The sequence below is a fragment of the Eucalyptus grandis genome, chromosome 3 (assembly GCF_016545825.1).
Source record: "Eucalyptus grandis isolate ANBG69807.140 chromosome 3, ASM1654582v1, whole genome shotgun sequence".
NCBI classification, from domain to species: domain Eukaryota; kingdom Viridiplantae; phylum Streptophyta; class Magnoliopsida; order Myrtales; family Myrtaceae; genus Eucalyptus; species Eucalyptus grandis.
Genome location: NC_052614.1, coordinates 55459850 through 55485075, shown reverse-complemented (window position 1 = coordinate 55485075; position 25226 = coordinate 55459850). Strand labels below are relative to the sequence as shown.

The window sequence follows — 25226 nt, the reverse complement described above, 5'->3', positions numbered from 1 at the left end:
AATGAGTCTCAAATGTTCTCACCTGCATTAAGCATTGGCAACATCACACTAGTCAAGACTGCAAAGAATACTCAATCGCTGTGTCAAAAAATCCCATTCCCCCGAGTGTAAGATTTAAGATCAATAATATAAAGAACAAATCGAACTGACATAGTAAAAAATCTTCTTGGTTCACAATGGCAATGCAAATGTCAGCATCAAAGTTTATCAGAAATATATCAAACATGTTTCGTTGGTTGAGAAAATCTCGTGGTGGAGAAGACATAACGGAGATTGATCGAAGATTGACTCGATAATTGAAGATCCGGTGATTGTCTAAATATTATTGGAAGGTTCATGGAAATCGAGATAATTACCAATGGGCTTTCTTTAATAGGCAAGCCCAGTCATCAACTAGATGGCATAAATGTCCCTTAGTTGTTCGAACAGTTTAGACATTCAGCACCTCTGGACCCTTTTCTAATTCCAAACAAGAGCTTTCCAATTAGTTTGACACTGTGATCTATATGCATACAATGAGACATTGCCTTTTATATACAAAAATACTAGCAATATCAAAAGGTTCACAATTGCTGTCTGTGCTTCAAATTTACTAAAATTCAGAGCCTTTTTAATTCAAACAAGAGCTTTCCAATTAGTTTGAGCTTTATGCAGAACTGAAACAAAGGCGGACGCAAAATCAGATTTGGTTACACAAGGCTCACACAACTGTTACATGAGGGCAATTGACAATACCGAATTTATTCTTTATATAGTGAAAGAAGAATAAGAAGATGAGTTGAAAGGAAGAGACGTAATTTTTCACTTACTTTTATGTCAAAGGTCAAACCTGATGGCTACATAGTTTGACTTCTCTAGTTAAGGAAGTACTTTTACTTCTACTAACACTTTCACAAAGTAATATGCAGATTTAAGGACCTTCAATTATCAGAAATCCATTGATAGACCTATGGTTCTACAGTTCCATTTTTTGCCGGACCAGCCCTCAAGTTTCTTCAAAATGCTATATAGTAATCCCTTTTAGTAGCTCTTCATTCGATTGATCTTGTGATTCTCATTAGGGAAACAATCTAAGAGAGGTTGCAATTGACCAGACCGCTGCATGTGACAAAACCCTCAAGAATCTATCCTTAAACATTTAGCATCTGGTGGTGCCATGACTTAAATCTAAAGCGTGCAGCCTCAAACATGACAAGGGAGAGAGAAACCTTGTGCCAGAAATGAAGCAGATCGGCATCCCGCTGGTCAACAGCTTTCTGAGGAGGCCTTAGGGAGTTGTCATCCACAAAAGGAGAGTTATCATTTGCAGGATTTGCGCCCATGTACAGGAAGAGATTTTCCTTACTTAACCCTATGTCACCAAATTGCATGACGTGGGAACCGTATGCAGTGTTGTCATTAGCTGTCCTCTTTTTCACCTGCATATGCCAGCCCAAAGAAATACCGTAAGATGAGAAGAAGAAGCACAGAGAGAAAGTGAAAAGCAACTGAAGCAGTCCAGGCAATATAAGAAGTAACTTCTTCCATGTGCTTGCACTGTAGCACTGTATGAATACTTAACCAAGAAATGTAATACAAAATAGTATTCCCTTGCTAAAAGACACTTGGGAGCTTAGTTGCCCAATGGAAGCAAAATTTCTCGACATCGAAAGGTAGAATGAACATTGCTTTCTTCCTAATTGCTCCACACAATGATGGTATCAATGTCCTTAGCTTACCAGTTGGTATTGTTGGTGCAGAGTTTCGGTTCGCAGGTTGTGCACCTCACTGTTCACAAAGACAAACCAAATAAAAAAGAAAAAGGTTATGATGGGCTTTATAGTTGTTAAACATAAGCTTTGATTTCTCAAGAGCCAATCAAAACATATGAACCTGATCCAACTATTACAAGGGAACGGAGGCTTGTAAACCAGTACAAGAACAACTGGAATCACATTGAGCATGAATTTAATATGCATATCCCGAGTTGCAATATAAGAAATATTCAATCAGGTTCCATCTGATAATATGGAAGTCATGTCCTTCCTCCTTTCTCCTCTCTTTGTTTTCGGCTATTTAAATTTGCAAACATGGGATCTTCGAGATTCTTAATTGCCAACAGATTAGCAATCTGCAATGGAAATGCTAATCTGCAATGGAAATGCTTTTTGATGCGAGTACACAAAAGTCCATGCTTAGAAAAGAGAAAAGCTTCCTCAAAGTCCATATAAGCTAAAAAATTTCAATAATAAATTATGCGGTACTTATTATGAAATTAGATTAGTAGATAAGTCTATAATCATGGAAAGAAGATACCAATCAGCAAGCCCCAAAAATGTAACATGGGCAAAAAATTACTATTCAGATAAGAGCACACATACTAAAAAGGTAAATAGTGGATGAGTCCTTAAAAACCAAGGAATTCGAATATTCAAAGGATTACTTATATCTAAACCAAAAGCCCAACATCAGAAATGTACGAAGATCTTAATAGCATATAATTAGCAACTACAATACATATTAATTACCAAGCATCAAATCAAGGAAATTGCACATAATTGACTGCCTCTTTAACCAATAAATTGTTGTTGTCTACATTTTCAAAATAATATAAAAGGAGAATGTGCTAATGAAAAATATCTCCGATCTTTCTTTCGATCTTTGCAATTAAACAATGATAAATGGACCCAATCATGGCTTTTCAACTGTGATTTCAATTCCTCGTTCTCGATTTGCAAGAAAAACATTCCAAAATCAGATCATTTAATAAAATTTAAAAAACTGGGAATACATGGATTATGGTCATACACATTGCTACCATTCAACTAATGCACTAAGAGTCGCCCATGATACACCGCAAAATAAAGTATCGATCCCAAATTGGAGAAAAAGTCCCCATTATAACACTGACTTCTAATCTAGAAAGAACAAAGTCAAAATGGTATGTGTTTCTCATCTAAAGTCATGAATGAGAAAATAAGGATTTGGGATTTACCTGTCTTCCATCCAGGCAACACTATACAAGTCACCAAGACACGTGTTAAATTATGTCTCGAGTTTGAATTCGGATAGTGATTTGTTAAACCGAATTTGTCGATAAAATTTCCCAAGTAGAAGAAATATAAAATAAATTGAAGCAAAGTTTTCTTCAATTGCTGCGGAATTCGAATCGTGAAGATGGAGTCCTTTGCACGTACGTGAGAATTCAAGCGTAGGTGGGCCCAGGTGAAGCCAATTAAGCGTCTCTCCCACGTGAAGTTCCTCCGCATGTAATATTGGAAATGTGGACGATTAGTGAGGGTTTCTTCTTTCGGTGTGTTGCTGCCGCACGTCCACGAGAGAAACGAAGCTTGCCACGAAAGAGAGAAAAATCCTACGAAGCCGTTCACGATCGTTGAAGCCGCTAGCCGAGCGAAGCCACATATTGAAGTGCCATTTACTCTGAGTGCCGTGGGTGTTCTCTGTTTGTGAGAGACGTCCGTAGGCGCTAGGTGCTTGATAGTGGGTCTTCGTGTTTCTCGTGCAACAAAGCTTATTCGTGGTTTACATCCAAGAAAGATTGGTGTATTGGGTTAAATTGGGGTTTGGGAAACACCGAGAGAGTGTTTGAGTGACTTGAGTGTGTAATCTTCTTGTGTCATTTGATCTATAGTGAAATTCGCTGCTGCTCTCCCCGTGGACGTAAATCTTTATGACTGAACCACGTAAATTTGGGTCCGATTTATTTTCTTCATACTATATTATTTTTCAATCGCTCGCTTAATCTCAACAAGTTGGTATCAGAGCCGGGTTTGGCTAAGTTGAAGCGAATCGATGATGACAAAAGAAGTAAAAGTGAGAATTGACAGATTTGATGGGAAGGATTTTATTTTCTGGAAGATGTAGATTGAAGATTATCTTTACTAGATGAAATTGCACTTGCCCTTATCTGGGGAGAAACCAGAGACGATAAAGCAAGCTGATTGGGATTTGCTGGATAGACGAGCTATGAGTGTTATTCGGCTGACGTTGGCTCGTAACATCGTGTTTAACATCTTGAAGTAGAAGACCACTGCTGATTTGATGCAAGCCCTATCAGATATTGAAGTAGAAGACCATTGCTGATTTGATGCAAGCCATATCAGATATGTATGAGAAGCCCTCTGCGATCAACAATGTCTGTTTGATGCGATGTCTGTTTAATTTGAAAATGAGTGAAGGTGCATCAGTTGCAGATCATATCAATAAATTCAATGTGATTATTAGTCAATTGAGTTCAGTTGAGATTGACTTTGAAGATGAGGTACGTGCTTTGATTCTGCTATCCTCATTGCCTAATAATTGGAATATTATTGTCACTGCTGTTAGTAATTCATTTGGGTCAACAAGTTTGACGTTTGACGGGGTTCAAAATTTGATTTTGAGTAAGGATATCCGTAGAAGAGAATCTGGCGAATCTGTATCTACTGCTTTAGTAGGTGAAAATAGAGGAAGATCTGTAACACGTGTGGGTAAGAGTAGTACTAATATGAATAGACACAGTCAATCTAGGACTGCTAATGTTGTCTGTTGGAGCTGTGGCAAGATGGGGTATCTTAAAAGGGATTGCCTTAAGTTGAAGAATGAAAAGGGTAAGGAAATTATAGTTGATTCTGCAGATAATGTTGCAGCTGTAGCAGATAGTGCCGATTATGTCTTGACTGTCACTAATGATTCATCGCTTGATGGATGGATTTTGGATTCTGGTTGTTCTTTTTATATCATACCAAATAGAAATTGGTTTATCACTTATCAGTGCATATGTAGTGGTAAAGTCTAGTTAGGGAACAACGCTGACTGCGATGTTGTGGGTGTTGGTGATGTTAAAATTAGAATGCATGATGGCATTGTGAGGACATTAACTGGAGTAAGACACATTCCAGAATTAAAAAAGAACTTAATTTCCTTGGGTGCTCTAGATTCAGCTGGTTGCAGGTATTCTTCAAAATGTGGAGTTATGAAGGTTGTTCGAGGTGCCTTGGTGATAATGAAAGGAATCAAGCACGGAGGCTTGTATAAACTTCAAGGTGAGACAATGACAGATTTTGCCCCGGAGACGTTGGATGCATCTATTCGAGAGTCTATTGACTAATCGAGGAAGACCTGGTGTTTGTTCTAATGCACAAGTTTGATGCTGGTGTCGGGATCATGCGGTTGAGAGCTTTGATTGAGATAGAGACTGGTAAGTTGATTAAGCATGTGCGCACTGACAATAGCATGGAGTTCTGCTTGGAGCTGGCAAATAAATTCTACATGAAAGAGTGTATAATGAAACACTGTACTAGTACCAATAAATCACAACAATTTGCAGAATTGATGAGCAGAACATTATTAGAGACAAGCTCGAAAAATTATCTCTAGTGTTAGTATTGCTAGGAGAATCCTAGCTGATGTATTTAGTACGATAAGCTGCCTGGTGAATAGATCCCCATCAACTACTATTGAATGGTGGACTCCTAAAGAAGTGTGGTTAGGTAACGTTGCTGATTATTTTATTCTTAGAATGTTTGGTTGCCCGTGTTATTTTCGAGTGAGTGATGGTAAGCTCGATGGGAGGGCAAGGTGCATATTCCATGGCTATGCACAAGGTGAGCGGGGCGATCGGTTGTGGTGCCCAAATATAAATTCACTTGTTGACAGTAGAGAAGTTATCCTTGATAAGTTTTCGATACTTCTGGTTAGGAGTGTTTGTGGCAGTGTTAATACGGATTTGGATGGTGTTCAATTTGAGGTGGAGTTGCGATAAGAAATTCTTGAGGTAGCGAGTATGAATACTAGCAAAGTAATTGACACAGATGGTGCTCATAGCGAGGTAGAGCCTATAGAGCCAATGGTTACTGTAACTGCTGAAATTAACAAGGTACATATTCGATCTCTTGATAGATATAGATGCAACAATGGTTTTGCTTTATCTGCGGTTAAGGAGGTTGCGTTGGAAAATCCTTGCGGAGTAGTTAAAGGTGCATATGGAGTTGGTATTCTGATGAGGTCCTCGATTATGGCGAAGTTCAAGCGAGGCTTGGACTTGGATGATATCTGTGGCGGTTGAGCCCATCGGGGGCTATGGGAAAGTAGCGGCAGAGTTTGAATTTTTGCGAAGCGATTGCGACTTGGCTCAAACATCGAGCCAATGTGGAGAATTGTTAAATTATGTCTCGAGTTTGAATTCAGATAATGATTTGTTAAATCGAATTTGTTGATAAAAATTCCCAAGTAGAAGAAATATAAAATAAATTGAATCAAAGTTTTCTTCAATTGCTGCGGAATCCGAATCATGAAGATGGAGTCCTCTGTACATACGCGAGAATTCAAGCGTAGGTGGGCCCAGGTGAAGCCAATTCAGCGTCTCTCCCATGTGAAGTTCCTCCGCACGTAATATTGGAAATTGGTGGGGCCCAAGATCAAACTTTTGAATATATATATGCAAACGATCAGTGAGGGTTTCTTCTTTCGGTGTGTTGCTGCCGCACGTCCACAAGAGAAACGAAGCTTGCCACGAAAGAGAGAAAAATCCTACGAAGCTGCACACGATCGTTGAAGCCGCTAGCCGAGCGAAGCCACATATTGAAGCACCGTTTACTTTGAGTGCCGTGGGTGTTCTCTGTTTGTGAGAGACGTTCATAGGCGTTGGGTGCTTGATAGCGGGTCTTCATGTTTCTCGTGTGGCAAAGCTTATTCGTGATTTACATCCAAGAAAGATTGGTGTATTGGGTTAAATTGGGGTTTGAGAAACATGGAAAGAGTGTTTGAGTGACTTGAGTGTGTAATCTCTTATATCGCTTGATCTATAGTGAAATTTGCTGCTGCTCTCCCCATGGACGTAGGTCTTTACGACTGAATCACGTAAATCTGGTGTTTGATTTATTTTTTTCATCTGTTCATATTATTGTTCGATCGCTTGCTTAATCTCAACAAGTTGGTATCAGAGCTAGGTTTGGCTAAGTTGACGCGAATCGATGGCGATAGAAGAAGTAAAAGTGAGAATCGACATATTTGATGAGAATGATTTTAGTTTCTGGAAGATGCAGATTGAAGATTATCTTTACTAGATGAAACTGCACTTGCCCTTATCTGAGGAGAAACCAGAGACGATGAAGCAAGCTGATTGAGATTTGCTGGATAGATGAGCTATGAGTGTTATTCGGCTGACGTTGGCTCGTAACGTCGCGTTTAACATCTTGAAGGAGAAAATATGATATGAAGACAACATATAGGAAATAGCTGGTGGGCATTCCTGATAAAGATCAATGTCAACCGTGAGATTCTGATATGAAGACAGTTGGATAAATCATTTTTAAATTGGAGAAGGGGTGCAAATGAGATATGGAACTCAATCCATTACAAATATTTTAGTTCAACTCAACATGTGCCATCTGAACACAAAAGACAATTTACAACCAATGGAGGTCATCTTGTGCAACTATCAAGTACTAACCAAGCACATCAGGGCCACCGTGATCAGTATAATAGATGAAGATAGAATCATCCGGACCACTCTCCACAACCTTTCCATTGCCTCATGTGAGAGTAGGGCATGTATGGTTAGGTCCCATTTGTATACTTGGTGGAATCTGGCATATCTTAACCAAACCTTTTGCATGGGCTCGTTGAGCACTTGTATGGTCAGGGAGGCTTACTTGTCTTATAGTTTAGCTGCTTTATCTGTTTTTGGTTTCATTGCTTGTTGCTTTGTCTGGTTCAATAATACCGCTTATCCTAGTGAATTTTACGGACTTGTTTCCAAGGATAACAAAGAAAAAGTTGTTAATGTTAACATCCTCTCCAGTGTAATCCTGCCAACATAAAAGTGACTAGTGACTCAACATCTGATAACAAACCTCTAGAGAACAATTTTTCACCCTGAACCAATGACTAAGCCTTTGAAAACAGACTTTCAACAAATCTAAACAAAATTTCATCCTAAATTAGTGATTAAGCATTTGAAAAAGACATTTGGAACTCTTTTATAAACATCATCTCCATCTGGACTGTTAATAACAATTCTAGGCTGAGGGTTCTCTTCATTGTTAGCAATGTCATCATACATAAAAACAATGATATTTTCATCCTTCAACCCTCCTTTCTTCAAGAGCTGATATACATGGCAAACATCGGCCTGAAAGCAAAGTGCATGAATGGAGCATAGTATCAACAACAGTAAAAAATCCCAACGCAGGACAAATAAAATAAGTAAAGGCAGATAGGAATCCAATTTTGTTTCTAATGGCACTGAAATGCTTTAGCTGTTACCTAGAATGTAAAACACTCAATTTCTTTTTCTTACTATTGAAGCAGTTTATATTCGAGGGTTAGAAGAATTGGAAAAATTTCTCATTCACTTTGGGTGCGAATGGTAACGTTTATGTTATTTTTTTGTTCCAGGGAACATAAACAAAAAAAGTGTTTTGTTTCGGGAACAATTTTGAACAAAAGAACACGTTTGGTAACATTTGTTCTGGGAATAAAAATGAATAGAAACACGTTTGGTAAATTTTATTTAATTTTTTATTTCTTTTAATTTTTTAAACATTTTTATTTTATTTTTCATTTTTTTCCTTTCTTTTTATTTTTTCTTTTTTCTTTTCGGCCGGCCACCGGCCTCGGGGCGGTCCACGGCCTTTGGCGACCGGCCGACGGGGCTGGCAGCCTCGCCCAGCCACGGCGAGGCTCGCCCGCCGGATCTAGGCGAACTCGAGCTCGCCGTGGTTGGCGAGGCTCGGCCTCGCTGCGCCCGTCGGCGATGCTCGGGCTCGCCGGGGCCGGTGACGCTCCGATGAGGTCGCCGACCCTCGAGGTGTCGCTGGCCCTCGACGGCCGGTCGCCGGCCATGGCCGAGGCCGGCGACCGGCGAAAGAAAAAATAAGAAAAAAAAGAAGAAGAAAAGAAGAAGAGAAGAAGAAGAGAGAGAAGAGAAAAACGTTTCTTCATTTTTGTTTTCGGAACAAGAAACAACAATTTGTTGTTTCTTTTTTTGTTCTTATTTTGTTCGGAAACAAAAAAAAAAAAAAAGAACATAAACGCAACCAAACGCGTTTCTGTTCTTTTTTTGTTCCCGGGAACAAAATCTGTACAGAAGTGTTCCAGAAACGTTTCTTTGGAACGTTTCCATGCACGCCCTTTAAGTCTCATGGAAGATGAAATCAACATAAAATTCTACCTCCTTTTGGCAGATTCATACAAAAGGAAACTAAACTAGCATTCCCTTTGGGACTATGTTTATTGGCCCATGAAAGTACAAGGAAAGTAGAGAAACATAAACATATCACCGTACAAGCTTTAAAGACTCACTTATAAAGCAGAAAGGTTATGGATAAGAAAATACAATATCACTTCTGCTTCATTCACTCCTACTTAGTAATCAGATATGAAAATCCAATTTCCTTTCTTTTCTTTTGTATTCTCATCCCCTAGAAAAATCTTCATTTTTCCCATTAATTCAATTTGCCAAACACAACACCTAGCAAATTCAGATACTCACGTGCAGACCGAACTAATACAATGAATTAGTACTACTCTTTGTCCATTAAGTAATGGTAGAGTAAGGAAATGAACGAAAATAGCTCATATGCAATTGTTTTAGCAGCATCGATGAGCTAAGTTACAAGAGGTAATATCATTGAAAATCTCCCTCCTTGGCCTCCAAACATAGTAGGAGTCTAAGTAATTTCATACGGACTGCAGAGTTTAAATTTGAGATTCGCCGGCAGTTGCAGACAAAGATATATGTAAATGGACCACAAGACTTTCTATTCAAATCATTATTCGATTCGCAAGAGTTATCATTACAACAGTAAATGTGCTAGTTTTGCTTCCGATCCAAATTCCAGAGTTCTGAAATCGAAATACGTCGAAATTAGAATTTAAGAAAGATTCTTCACTAGTTGTTGATTCAGAAACCATCAAACACAAACGAGGTGGGCGGTCCTGATAGATATAGATGCAACAATGGTTTTGCTTTATCTGCGGTTAAGGAGGTTGCGTGGGAAAATCCTTGCGAAGCAGTTAAAGGTGCATATGGAGTTGGTATTCTGATGAAGTCTTTGATTATGGCAAAGTTCAAGCGAGGCTTGGACTTGGATAATATCTGTTGCAGTTGAGCCCATCGGGGGCTATGGGAAAGTAGCGGCAAAGTTTGAATTTTTGCGAAGCGGTTGCAACTTGGCTCAAACATCGAGCCAATGTGGAGAATTGTTAAATTATGTTTCGAGTTTGAATTGGGATAACGATTTGTTAAACCGAATTTGTCAATAAAATTTCCCAAGTAGAAGGAAATATAAAATAAATTGAAGCAAAGTTTTCTTCAATTGCTGCGGGATCCGAATCGTGAAGATGGAGTTCTTTGCACGTACGCGAGAATTCAAGCGTAGGTGGGCCCAAGTGAAGCCAATTCAGCGTCTCTCCCACGTGAAGTTCCTCCGCACGTGATATTAGAAATTGGTGGGGCCTAAGGTCAAAATTTTGACCTTGGGCACACTTATATATAAATGCAGACGATCAGTGAGGGTTTCTTCTTTCGGTGTGTTGCTACCGCACGTCCACGAGAGAAACAAAGCTTGCTGCGAAAGAGAAAAATCCTACAAAGCCGCACACGATCATTGAAGCCGCTAGCCGAGCGAAGCCACATATTGAAGTGCCATTTACTCTGAGTGCCGTGGGTGTTCTCTGTTTGTGAGAGACATCCGTAGGCGCTAGGTGCTTGATAGCGGGTCTTCGTGTTTCTCGTGCGGCAAAGCTTATTCGTGATTTACATCCAAGAAAGATTAGTGTATTGGGTTAAATTGGGGATTGGGAAACACCGAGAGTGTATTTGAGTGACTTGAGTGTATAATCTCATTGTATCGCTTAATCTATAGTAAAATTTGATGCTGCTCTCCCCGTGTATGTAGGTCTTTACGACTGAACCACGTAAATCTGTTGTCCGATTTATTTTCTTCATATGCCTATATTATTGTTCGATCGCTCGCTTAATCTCAACAACATGTCTCGTATTCTACTGGAGGGCTAGGATACTCTCCAGTGTAATAGGTGCCCCAACTGCTCTCTTCTATATTAGATGCTGTTGTTGCATATATGTTTAAACCTTCCGGAAGAAGGCCCTAAAAAATACTTCCCGATTCACAAGCTCCAAGGTAGAATACTTGTGTTTATAAGACAAAGGGAATAAAATGAAAAGTTTTAGACAACGTCCTATATGAAGCAAACTGCTTTAGTGAACTTAAAATTACCAAGCTTTTATAGTTCCCAAACATGCTTCTTTTTCAAGACATCTATCAGATGGTCAACATATAGGAAAGGGTTGGTGGGCATTCTTGTTAAAGATCAATGTCAACCGTGAGATTCTGATATGAAGATAGTTGGATAAATCATCTCTAAATTGGGGAAGGGGTGCAAATGAGATATTGAATCCAATCCAACTTCTTGACTTTATTACAAATATTTCAATTCAACTCAACATGTGCCATATGAACACACAAAAGACAATCTACAACCAATGGAGGTCATCTTGTGCAACTATCAAGTACTAACCAAGCACACCAGGGCCACCATGATTAGTATAGGAGATGAAGATAGTAACATCGGGACCACTGTCCACAACCTTCCCACCGCCTGCTGCGAGAGCGGTCTTATTTCCAAGGGTGATGGAGAAAAAGTTGTAAACTTCAACATCCTCTCCAGTGTAATCCTGCCACTAGAAAAGTAACTAGCGACTTAACATTTGAAAACAGACCTTTGACAAATCTAGACAAATCTTTTTATCCTAAACTAGTGACTAGACTAGGCATTTGAAAACAGACCTTTGGAACTCCTTCATGAGCATCATCTCCAACTGGACTATTAATAATAATTCCAAGCTTGGGGTTCTCTTCATTGTACGCAATGTCATCATACATATAAACAACGGTTTTTTTATCCTTCAGCCCTCCTTTCTTCAAAAACTGATATGCATGGCAAACATTAGCCTGAAAGGAAAATGCACGAAGAGTGCACAATATCAACAACTGTTAAAAAAGAAGAAGAAGAAGCAGACAAATGAAACAAGCGAAGGCAGAACAGAATCCAAATTTATTTTCGGACGACGAAGTTAAAGCACTCTATTCCTTTCTTTATTATTGAAGCAATTTCAATTTGAGGGTACGAGAATATGAAGGTCCAACCAAAAAAATGAAATAGAAATATACCATATGAAAAAGTAGGGATGAAAATTGATTTTGAAGGTGGGCCTCTCTTTATTATCATCAACACCTCCATGAAATAATTAGATCTCTTCTAATAAAGCCCCCTCCATACAAACACAATTTATTGAAAAAAAAAATATTTCCAGCTGCAAGGTCAGCCGAATAACACCCATAGCTTGTCTGGTGTTCGATTTATTTTCTTCATTTGTCCATATTATTGTTCGATCGCTCGCTTAATCTCAACAACATGTCTCGTATTCTACTGGAGGGCTAGGATACTCTCCAGGGCAATAGGTGCCTCAACTGCTCTCTTCTGCATTAGATGTTGTTATTGCATATATGTTCAAACCTTCTGGAAGAATGCCCTAAAAAATACTTCCCGATTCACAAGCTCCAAGGTAGAATACCTGTGTTTATAAGACAAAGGGAACAAAATGAAAAATTTTAGACAACATCCTGTATGAAGCAAACTGCTTTAGTGAACTTAAAATTACCAAGCTTTTATATTTCCCAAACACATGCTTCTTTTTCAAGACATCTATTAGATGGTCAACATAAAAGAAAGGGCTGGTGGGCATTCCTGTTAAAGATCAATGTCAACCGTGAGATTATGATATGAAGATAGTTGGATAAATCATCTCTAAATTGGAGAAGGGGTGCAAATGAGATATGGAACCCAATCCAACTTCTATGACTTTATTATAGATATTTCAATTCAACTCAACATGTGCCATATGAATACACAAAAGACAATCTACAATCAATGGAGGTCATCTTGTGCAACTATCAAGTACTAACCAAGCACATCAAGGCCACCGTGATTAGTATAATAGATGAATATAGTATCATCCGGACCACTCTCCACAACCTTTCCATCGCCTCCTATGAGAGCAGTCTTGTTTGCAAGGATGACAGAGAAAAAATTGTTAACGTTAACATCCTCTCCAGTGTAATCCTGCCAATAGAAAAGTGACTAGTGACTCAACATCTAATAACAGACCTCTAGAGAACAATTTTTCACCCTGAACCAATGACTAAGCCTTTGAAAACAGACTTTCAATAAATCTAAACAAAATTTCATCATAAATTAGTGACTAAGCATTTGAAAAAAGACCTTTGGAACTCCTTCATAAACATAATCTCCATCTGGACTGTTAATAACAATTCCAAGCTGAGGGTTCTCTTCATTGTTAGCAATGTCATCATACATAAAAACAATGATATTTTCATCCTTCAACCCTCCTTTCTTCAAGAGCTGATATGCATGGCAAACATCGGCTTGAAAGCAAAGTGCACGAATGGAGCACGGTATCAACAACAGTAAAAATCCCAACGCAAGACAAATAAAATAAGCAAAGGCAGATATGAATCCAATTTTGTTTCTAATAGCACCGAAATGCTTTAGTTGTTACCCAAAATGTAAAGCACTCAATTCCTTTTTCTTACTGTTGAAGTAGTTTATATTCGAGGGTTAGAAGAATTAGAAAAATTTATCCTTCACTCTAAGTCTCATGGAAGAGGAAAACAGCATAAAATTCTACCTCCCTTTGGCAGATTATACTTTGGTACCAATGACACCTAGTGAGATGTATCAAGATCGATTGAAGTTACCACAAGAAGCCGAGAGAGAGATTGATGTATTGGGTTAAATTGGGGTTTGGGAAACACCAAGAGAGTGTTTGAATAACTTGAGTATGTAATCTCCTTGTATCGCTTGACCTATAGTAAAATTCGTTGTTGCTCTCCCCGTGCACGGTGGTCTTTACGATTGAACAACGTAAATCTGATGTTCGATTTATTTTCTTCATGTATTTATATTATTGTTCGATCGCTCGCTTAATCTCAATAACATGTCTCGTATTCTACTGGAGGGCTAGGATACTCTCCAGGGCAATAGGTGCCCCATCCAGGGCAATAGGTGCCCCAACTGCTCTCTTATGCATTAGATGCTGTTGTTGCATATATGTTCAAACCTTCTAGAAGAAGGCCCTTAAAAATACTTCCCGATTCACAAGCTCCAAGGTAGAATACCCGTGTTTATAAGACAAAGGGAACAAAATGAAAAGTTTTAGAGTCTTGTATGAAGCAAACTGCTTTAGTGAACTTAAAATTACCAAGCTTTTATATTTCCCAAACACATGCTTCTTTTTCAAGACATCTATTAGATGGTCAGCATATAAGAAAGGGCTGGTGGGCATTCATGTTAAAGATCAATGTCAACCGTGAGATTCTGATATGAAGACAGTTGGATAAATCATCTCTAAATTGGAGAAGGGGTGCAAATGAGATATGGAAACCCAATCCAACTTCTATGACTTTATTATAGATATTTCAATTCAACTCAACATGTGCCATATGAATACACAAAAGACAATCTACAACCAATGGAGGTCATCTTGTGCAACTATCAAGTACTAACCAAGCACATCAAGGCCACTGTGATCAGTATAATAGATGAATATAGTGTCATCCGGACCACTCTCCACAACCTTTCCATCGCCTCCTGTGAGAGCAGTCTTGTTTTTAAGGATGACAGAGAAAAAAATTGTTAACATTAACATCCTCTCCAGTGTAATCCTACTAACAGAAAAGTGACTAGTGACTCAACATCTAATAACAGACCTCTAGAGAACAATTTTTCACCCTGAACCAATGACTAAGCCTTTGAAAACAGACTTTCAATAAATCTAAACAAAATTTCATCATAAATTAGTGACTAAGCATTTGAAAACAGACCTTTGGAACTCCTTCATAAACATCATCTCCATTTGGATTGTTAATAACAATTCCAGGCTGAGGGTTCTCTTCATTGTTAGCAATGTCATCATACATAAAAACAGTGATATTTTCATCCTTCAACCCTCCTTTCTTCAAGAGCTGATATGCATGGCAAACATCGGCTTGAAAGCAAAGTGCACGAATGGAGCACAGTATCAACAACAGTAAAAAATCCCAAGGCAAGACAAATAAAATAAGCAAAGGCAGATATGAATCCAATTTTGTTTCTAATAGCACCGAAATGCTTTAGTTGTTACCCAAAATGTAAAGCACTCAATTCCTTTTTCTTACTGTTGAAGCAGTTTATATTCGAGGGTTAGAAGAATTGGAAAATTTTCTCATTCACTTTAAGTCTCATGGAAGAGGAAAACAACATAAAATTCTACCTCCCTTTGGCAGATTATACTTTGGTACCAATGACACCTAGTGAGATGTATCAAGATCGATTGAAGTTACAACAAGAAGCCGAGAGAGAGATTGATGTATTGGGTTAAATTAGGGTTTGGGAAACACCAAGAGAGTGTTTGAATAACTTGAGTGTGTAATCTCCTTGTATCGCTTGATCTATAGTAAAATTCGTTGTTGCTCTCCCCGTGCACGTTGGTCTTTACAATTGAACAACGTAAATCTGGTGTCCGATTTATTTTCTTCATCTATTTATATTATTGTTCGATCGCTTGCTTAATCTCAATAACATGTCTCGTATTCTACTGGAGGGCTAGGATACTCTCTAGGGCAATAGGTGCCCCATCCAGGGCAATAGGTGCCCCAACTGCTCTCTTATGCATTAGATGCTGTTATTGCATATATGTTCAAACCTTCTAGAAGAATGCCCTTAAAAATACTTCCCGATTCACAAGCTCCAAGGTAGAATACCCGTGTTTATAAGACAAAGGGAACAAAATGAAAAGTTTTAGAGTCTTGTATGAAGCAAACTGCTTTAGTGAACTTAAAATTACCAAGCTTTTAAATTTCCCAAACACATGCTTCTTTTTCAAGACATCTATTAGATGGTCAGCATATAGGAAAGGGCTAGTGGGCATTCATGTTAAAGATCAATGCCAACCGTGAGATTTTGATATGAAGATAGTTGGATAAATCATCTCTAAATTGGGGAAGGGGTGCAAATGAGATATGGAACCCAATTCAACTTTTATGACTTTATTATAGATATTTTAGTTCAACTCAATATGTGCCATATGAACACACAAAAGACAATCTACAACCAATGGAGGTCATCTTGTGCAATTATCAAGTACTAACCAAGCACACCAGGGCCACCATGATCAGTATAATAGATGAAGATAGTATCATCCGGACCACTCTCTACAACCTTTCCACTACCTCTTGTGAGAGCAATCTTGTTTTCAAGGATAATAGAGAAAAAGTTGTTAACGTTAACATCTTCTCCAGTGTAATCCTACTAACAGAAAATGACTAGTGACTCAACATCTAATAACAGACTTCTAGAGAACAATTTTTCACCTTGGACCAATGACTAAGCCTTTGAAAACAGACTTTCAATAAATCTAAACAAAATTTCATCCTAAATTAGTGACTAAGCATTTGAAAACAGACCTTTGGAACTCCTTCATAAACATCATCTCCATCTGGATTGTTAATAACAATTCTAGGCTGAGGGTTCTCTTCATTGTTAGCAATGTCATCATACATAAAAACAGTGATAGTTTCATCCTTCAACCCTCCTTTCTTCAAGAGCTGATATGCATGGCAAACATCGGCTTGAAAGCAAAGTGCACGAATGGAGCACAGTATCAACAACAGTAAAAAATCCCAACGCAGGACAAATAAAATAAGTAAAGGCAGATATGAATCCAATTTTGTTTCTAATAGCACCGAAATGCTTTAGTTGTTACCCAAAATGTAAAGCACTCAATTCATTTTTCTTACTGTTGAAGCAGTTTATATTCGAGGGTTAGAAGAATTGGAAAATTTTCTCATTCACTTTAAGTCTCATGGAAGAGGAAAACAACATAAAATTCTACCTCTCTTTGGTAGATTCATACAAAAAGAAACTAAACTAGTATCCCCTTTGGGACTATGTTTATTGGCCCATGAAAATACATGGAAAGTAGGAAACAGAAACATATCATTGTACAAGATTTAAAGACTCACTTATAAAGTAGAAATGTTGTGGATCAGAAAATACAATATCACTTCTGCTTCACTCACTCCTACTTAGTAATCAGATATGAAAATCCAATTTCCTTTCTTTTCTTTTGTATTCTCATCCCCTAGAAAAATCTTCATTTTTTCCATTAATTCAATCTGCCAAACACAACGCCCAGCAAATTCAGATACTCACGTGCAGACCGAACTATTACAAGGAATTAGTACTTCTCTTTGTCCATTAAGTAATGGTAGAGCAAGGAAATGAATGAAAATAGCCCATATGCAATCGTTTTAGCAGCATCGATGAGCTAAATTACAAGAGGCAATATCATTGAAAATCTCCTTCCTTGGCCCCCAAACATAGTAGGAGTCTAAGTAATTTCATACGGACTGTAGAGTTCAAATTTGAGATTCGCCAACAGTTGCAGACATAGATATACGTAAATGGACCACAAGACTTTCTATTCAAATCATTATTTGATTTGCAAGAGTTATCATTACAATAGTGGACGCGTCAGTTTTGCTTCCGATTCAAATTCCAGAGTTTTGAAATCAGAATACGTCAAAATTAGAATTTAAGAAAGATTCTTCACTAGTTGTTGATTCAGAAACCATCAAACACAAACAATTAAGATTGGGTCAATTCTAGTGATATTACCTACAAAATCACTTCTTGCAAGATCATACACAAAACTCATAGAAAAACAACACCGAAACGAAACTTCAAAGGAGAAGGAGAGCGACGGTAAAGTTGTAACAAATCCGGTTTTAGGTAAATCGAAAACCTTAACACTAGAACTCGTGAAATTAAATGTTTTAAGTGTTTGGGCATTGGTCATATGATGAATCAATGTCTTAATAGAAGGGTGATGATTATGACTAAACATGGTGATATTGAGTCCAAAAGTGAGAGGGAAGAAGATGATGATGAGATGCCACTATTGGAGGATTGTAGTGATGGAGAAGTGGCTATAAAAGGAGACTTATTGGTGGTTAGGCGTTCTCTGAGTGTGCAAGTAAATGAGGAGGAATATCACTAATAAAGAGATAACTTGTTTCATACAAGATGTATGGTGAATGGTAAAATTTGTAGCATGATAATTGATGGAGATAGTTGTGCGAATGTGGCAAGTTGTACTATGGTGGATAAGTTAGGTTTGAAAATGACAAAGCACCCTAGTCCTTATAGACTTCAATGGTTAAATGATAGTGGTGAGGTGAAAGTGTCAAAACAAGTTTGAATTTCATTTGAGATAGAGAAATACAAGGACGAGGTAAAGTGTGATGTTGTACCTATGCAACCGGGTCATATCTTACTTGGAAGACCATGGCAATATGATCGAAAGGTACATTATGATGGGTATACTAATCGTTATTTATTGGTGATGAATCAAAAGACTTATACTTTGGTACCAATGACACCTAGTAAGGTGTATCAAGATCGGTTGAAGTTACAATGAGAAGCCGAGAGAGAGAGAGAAAAGGTGAGAAATCCGAGGGCTTGCGTGGTGTGTCTGAGATGCAAGGAAAATGAGAGGTTGAGAGGAAACTTGTGGTAAAAACCGAGAGAAAAGGAGAGAGGAAAGAAAATAAGCAAAAAGAATTTTTATGCAAAATCGAGTGATGTGAGGAAAGCTTTAGTTCTAGACCGACCAATGCTTGAACTTTTGTACAATGAGGTTTTGTTTTTTACTAATGATCTTGACCCAAGTTTGCCTAGTCCTATTGTGTCTTTATTGCAGGAATTTAAAGATGTCTTTCCTGATGAACTTCCTGGAGGGATACCACCAATTCGAGGCATTAAACATCAAATTGACTTAATTCCTCGTGCACCATTACTTAACCAACCCACATATCGAAGCAATCCCGAGGAGACAAAGGAACTTCAGCGGCAAGTTAGCGAACTATTGGAGCGAGGGCATGTGAGAGAGAGTCTTAGCCCTTGTGTTGTTCCCGTTTTGTTGGTGCCAAAGAATGATGGAACTTGGCGAATGTGTGTCAACTGCCGAGCAATTAATAACATTACGGTAAAATATCGATATCCTATTCCTAGGTTAGATGACATGTTGGATGAGTTGCATGGTTCTTGCATTTTCACTAAGACCGATTTGAAAAGTGGCTATTATCAAATTAGGATGAGAGAAGGTGATGAATGGAAAACTGCATTAAGACCAAGTATGGATTGTATGAGTGATTAGTCATGCCATTTGGATTAACTAATGCATTGAGCACATTTATGCGACTTATGAATCATGTTTTGCATGCTTTTATTGGTCAATTTGTGGTTGTCTATTTTGATGACACCTTGATATATAGCCAAAGCCCTGATGATCATATTGAACATGTTCGAGCTGTCTTGCAGGTTTTAAAGGCCGAATTGTACGCTAATCTAAAGAAGTGCTTTTTTGTTATCAACAAATTAGTAGTTCTAAGATTTGCCATTAGTGCTGATGGTATACAAGTTGATGAAGAAAAGGTCAAAGCAATCCATGAATGGCCAACGCTTAAGACTATAGGAGAGGTGCGTAGCTTTCATGGATCGGCGAGTTTTTATCGGTGATTTGTGAGAAATTTCAGCACCATCGCTGCACCTTTGACCAACGTTATCAAGAAGCACATGGGTTTCACGTGGGGAGAAGAGCAAGAGAAAGCATTTAATCTGCTAAAAGATAAGTTGACTAATGCTCATTTGTTATCTTTGCCGAATTTTAGTGCTACTTTTGAGATAGAGTGCGATGCTTCTAGTACAGGAATTGGAGCCGTGTTGATGCAAGGAGGGCATCCCATAGTTTATTTCAGTGAGAAATTGAATGGAGCAATATTGAATTATCCTACCTATGATAAGGAAATGTATGCTTTAGTGCGAGCTTTGGAGACTTGGCAACATTATTTATGGTCGAAGGAGTTTGTGATCCACACTGACCACGAGACCTTGAAGTACTTGAAAGGGCAGCAAAAGTTGAATAAAAGACATGCCAAATGGATGGAATTCATCGAGACTTTTCCATATGTGATCAAGTACAAGAAATGTAAGGAGAATGTGGTAGCTGATGCACTTTCTCGAAGGTATGCGATTTTAATTATTTTAGAAGCAAAGTGTTTAGGTTTTGAGCATATCAAGGGCTTATATGCTAATGATGATGACTTTGGGAGAGTGTTTGAAGCATGTGAACATGCTGCATTTGATAAATTCTATAGGCATAAAGGTTATATTTCCCGTGAAAACAAACTATGTTATCTTGGCGTAATCTTTGGTGTGGAGATGACCTTAGATTGAATCTTGAAGAATCTTGGAAATCTTAACGCAATTTGATTATATGGTCACCAAATATTTGACCAAGTCAAAAAGTCAAATAAAATAAAATAAATATCTTCTTGTTTAGGTATATTCTAGAATATGACGCATTAGATTTCTAGGATTGATTTTAGGGTTTGTGTAGCGGCTAAAAAGCCTATATTAAGGACTAACTGAATTTTTTTGAGACACAAATATATTTTATTTTTGAGGATAAGAATTGAGAGGTTCTCTTCTATTGTTTTTTTGAGGACTTGACCTTATCAAGATTCCCTTGTGGTGGTCGATTTGACTTATTGAGCGAGATAGCGAATTCTTTCACTCTAGCGTTTATAACGTTGGTTGGTTGACATGCGTTCATCAACAAGTCATGTTCATACCGAGATTGCCAATCACAAGTTCGATTGGAGGTTGAGATTCGCAATTCGCACCATCCGGGCCTTCGTAGAACGATCTTTCCACAACAATTCACATCACATCATCTGCAACTGGACTGTTAATAATAATTCCAAGCCTGGGGTTCTCTTCATTGTAAATGTCATCACACATATAAACAACGGTATTTTCATCCTTTAACCCTCCTTTCTTCAAAAGCTTATACGGACGGCAAACAACGGCCTGAAAGGAAAATGCATGAAGAGTGCACAATATCAACAACCGTTAAAAAAGAAAAAGAAAAAAGAAGTAGCCAAATGAAATAAGCGAAGGCAGAACGGAATCCAAATTTATTTTTGGATGACATTAGAAAAAGATTAGCTGTTGCCTAGAAGTTAAAGCACTCCGTTCCTTTCTTTATTGTTGAAGCAATTTCAATTTGAGGGTACGAGAATATGAAGGTCCAACCACAAGAAGAAAATGAAACGGAAATATATCATATGAAAAAGTATGGATGAAAATTGATTTTGAAGGTGGGCCTTTCCTCATCATCATGGACACCTCCATGAAATAATTAGATCTCTTCTGATAAAGCCCCCTCCATACAAATATAATTTTATTTATAAAAAAAAAAAACATCTTTCCAACCGCAAGGTCAGGCCCATTTTTATCTTAAAATCCAGGACCACTTATAATCGCTGATCCCCTCTTTTTCTGTCCAAATGCATCCCCTTAAAACCGAAGAGAGAAAGGATAAAAGGGCCGCCCTAAGCAATTCAAGATTCCATAAAAGATGTTGCTTTAAGAAAAGAACAAAAATCATCAACAGATCAAACGTTGGATCTGCGCACCACCAAACATGTCGGGGTCTCAAACAACGACTAAAACGCCAATCCACCACACAATACCCATATGTCTTTTTCAACTACTTGCGCCTCCCGATTTGGCCTATTTACGAGGTTCTACAAGACGTTCTTGCCTGGTGGCCTATATAGATTCTCTCTCTCGAGAAAATATTAGGTGCAGCTCTGATTCCAGCGTGTACTTGTCCGAGTCCACTCACCGGGTGACACGTGTCGCCCGATGTCACGCTGGAATCAAAGTCGATTTTGGAAAATTGATATATTAGTTTCTCTCTCTTGCTGGCCCACCAGTCCCTCCAGCGAATTTGAAAAAGCAAAGCGTGAAGCTCTCTCTCCTCTGCACAATGCATTTATTACGGGAAACTTTTTTCTTTCCTTCTCAAGAAAGAGAAGCAGTCGTTCCTCTCCATTCTCATTTCCATTTCTTTCTCCACATGAAGGTTTCGAATTCGACATTTTGAATCCGAAATTCTCTCTCTTCGCTCGTTGCTGCTTCGGCGTTCGTCAAGCGACCGTTCCCCCGCCATCTCCGACGAAGCATATTACGGCCGCCCCTGCTTCGGCGCTCGCTCGCTTTTGTCTCCATGCTCGTTGTTGCTCTAGCCAAGGAGGAGGAGATCCAGAAGATCGGGAAGCTTAACTCGGCGCTAGAGGAGCGGGTGAAGTCGCCGTGTGTGGAAAATCAGATTTGGAGGTTGTCGTCCAGGCCACTGCCAATGCCCTCCGAACCAACCTCGAGCAGGTCCTGGTGTAGGTTAGCAAGGACGACTGCCCCTGCTGTGAGGCCTTCTTGGAGGATGAGGTGGATGTGGTGGAGCAGATAGGCAAGAAGGGAGGCACAAAGGAGGGGAGACGAGGAAACAATAGATAGGGCAAGAAGGGTACCAAGAGATCGGCCGCAAGGGCGGACTGAGCACCACTGACGAGTCCGGCAGAGAAAGGACGGCTTGCGAGGGCATCCCGATAGATGATTTCAAGTTCAGAACCAGGAGCTGAGTTAAAATGTAGGAAATAAGATAGGGAGATGTTTGGGGTTTGCGGCTTGTCGAGATCCGTCACCGTAAGGCGCGTGTCTAAGTTTTCATTTTCCCAGTTCAAGGAGCGTAGCATGGTTCTTGTATATTTGTGCTTCTTGATCATGTAGAGCAATCACCGTAGGTACTCTTGTACCTTCTTTTTCCACCTTGTCTACTGCAGTGATATAATGAAAGTTTCTTTCTTTTGAACTTGTCAGAGTTGTCCCGTTCTTCACTCCTCGCTTGCTTGTGTGCCTCATGCGTTCATGCCAACGTAGAAAATGAACAATGGCTAAGCCATTGGCACCTAAAAGGGTCCTTCTATAGCTTGTTTTGATCGACTGTCTCGTTCGATGATACTCGACTTAGAACAATTACAATGGGGATGCCAAAGAGATGGACACTTGAAAGTGAAAACTTGAAATTGTCGATCAAGGTTCGAGTTAGCTGTCTTTTTTGTTTAATCTCTTTCATTGGTTTTAATGTCAATTTTTCGCACGGTGGAAAAAAGGAATTGAATGTTGTCATGGACGTGTGTGAGTTCTTTCCGGTCTATCTTCAAGTCCGCTAGTTGAGCATTTAAGTTCTCTTATGAGAACCAACTTCATTGCTTCGCAAAATGGGTATGGCCATCTGACCAAGAAAAGAAAAAAGGAATGGCCATTAGGATACAATTCCATTGATAAAACGGAGGGAAGACCCACACACCGCTCACAAACACAGGTGCCTGCACAGCAACAACGGCACACTCGCCTCCTCCTTCCCGCACTTCCAGGACCATGTCGCAATCACCCTCCCTCTCCTTTTATCAACTTGCGCCTCCCTCCCGCCCACCTCTCGCTCTCCTCCCCGACTTTGTAATTGCTCCCATCTTCATCCTCTGGGGAGGCCCCGCCGCGGGGGCGGTCGTTGTTGCAGACCTACACTAGGACCTACTTGAGGTTGGTGTAGAGGGCATTGGCGGTGGCCTTGTTGGCCTGGGCGAGGTCCTCCAAATCTGGTTTTCCACGCATGGTGACTTCACCCGTTCCTCCAACGCCGAGTTGAGCTTCCCGATCTTCTGGATCTCCTCCTCCTTGGCCGAGCAACAATGAGCACAGAGACAGAAGTGAGCGAGCGCTGGAGTAGGGGCGGCCGTAATGTGCTTCGTCGAAGATGGCAGGGGAATGGTCGCTTGACGAACGCCAGATCAGCAATGAGCGGAGAGAGAGAATTTCTATTGGGAATGACTGATCCCCGAAAAACCGGATTCGACACTCAATCGAACCCCTAAATCAATGCGGAAGACGAGCCCAGGAAAAAAAACAGGTATCACCGATCCTAAAGCACACCACAGATTCGAGCGTACCTTTTAGCCACGATTAGACACCGACGCCGTTAAAGGAAGAGAAACTTGATTCTGTTCGATCCGGTGAAGCAAATTGGCCTACGCGCTTCACTGTTTTCCTTTTTGCTTTGAAGAAAATGAGAGAGAGAGAGAGTGTTCGTTGAGAGGAAAAACGTACGCTTTTTTCTAAAACAAAACGGTGTGTTTTTCTCTCTCTCTCCTCCCTTTTATACCTCTCTCCTTCCACGGGCCCTATTCCCGTGGGCCGGGCTTCGGGCCCAACTTGGGCGGACGGGCCTTAAGCCCAATACTAATAAGGCCTTCATCTCCCACTCGCACATGGTGGGCCGAACATGATTCTCTTTACCTCTTTTCAACATTCATACTGGTGAATAATCCGTGCGACCAGCATATTTTGAGAGCTCGTTGCTATACATCTATTAGGAATATATAGCAGCTCATAATGGGCGTCACACTCCGAGTAGACTTAATATGCAGTATCCTAAATAGATCGATCACATTTATATCTCTCTTGATCTCCTTTAAACAACGATATATATATTATATTCACAATTACAGTTATCACAAAGACAATCATAATTGGTCGACCAGTGAATACAAAAACTACAATGTGATTCTCCAAAATCGATCTTCCTCTTTCCTTCAAACTCTCAATTTCAGTTCAGCTTGCTTTTCTAGAAATGTCCCATTAGATCGAATCAACTCATGACCATTAGCAACATCCTAAGATAGCAAACACTAAATAGAAACCTTGAGAATAAGTAAAAGTCATGAGGGCACTAAAATTGAGGAACTCTTTTCCTCAAGAGTCTCACACGTCATAAAAGTTGAGATCAAACTTTTTGCCACTCTTATTGGTCGGCTCATGCATACGTAGTATGAAATACGTATTACGGTATTAACTCATTTCCCATGGAGCATATGTCTACACCTTTCAATACCGTATAAATGATAATTCAGACATACCTAATGTCTAACTTGAGTTCATGTATCTACTCTTTTACAAAATTCATCAGAACTCACATCTGGCATCTTAGACAGATAAAGTAAAATATGTGGGGTATTTTACTTTCGAACATAGTAAGTATTATGTCATCATCTTAACACTCAGTTAATGCGACATACGTATTTTAAGCTTGAGCTCTTGATTATCACCTAGATAATAAGCTTAAAAACAGTCTCATCTCTATTTATCACACAGTAAATAGAGGCGATTACCCGTGTGAGTGGGCTAATCTTTTATCT

The 25226-nt window shown here is 39.2% G+C and overlaps 1 pseudogene; it reads right to left on the bottom strand.

The window, feature by feature from the left end:
* Nucleotides 1-955: 955 nt before the first annotated feature.
* Nucleotides 956-23414, bottom strand: LOC104439976 (annotated as a pseudogene).
* Between the last annotated feature and the right edge of the window lie 1812 nt (nucleotides 23415-25226).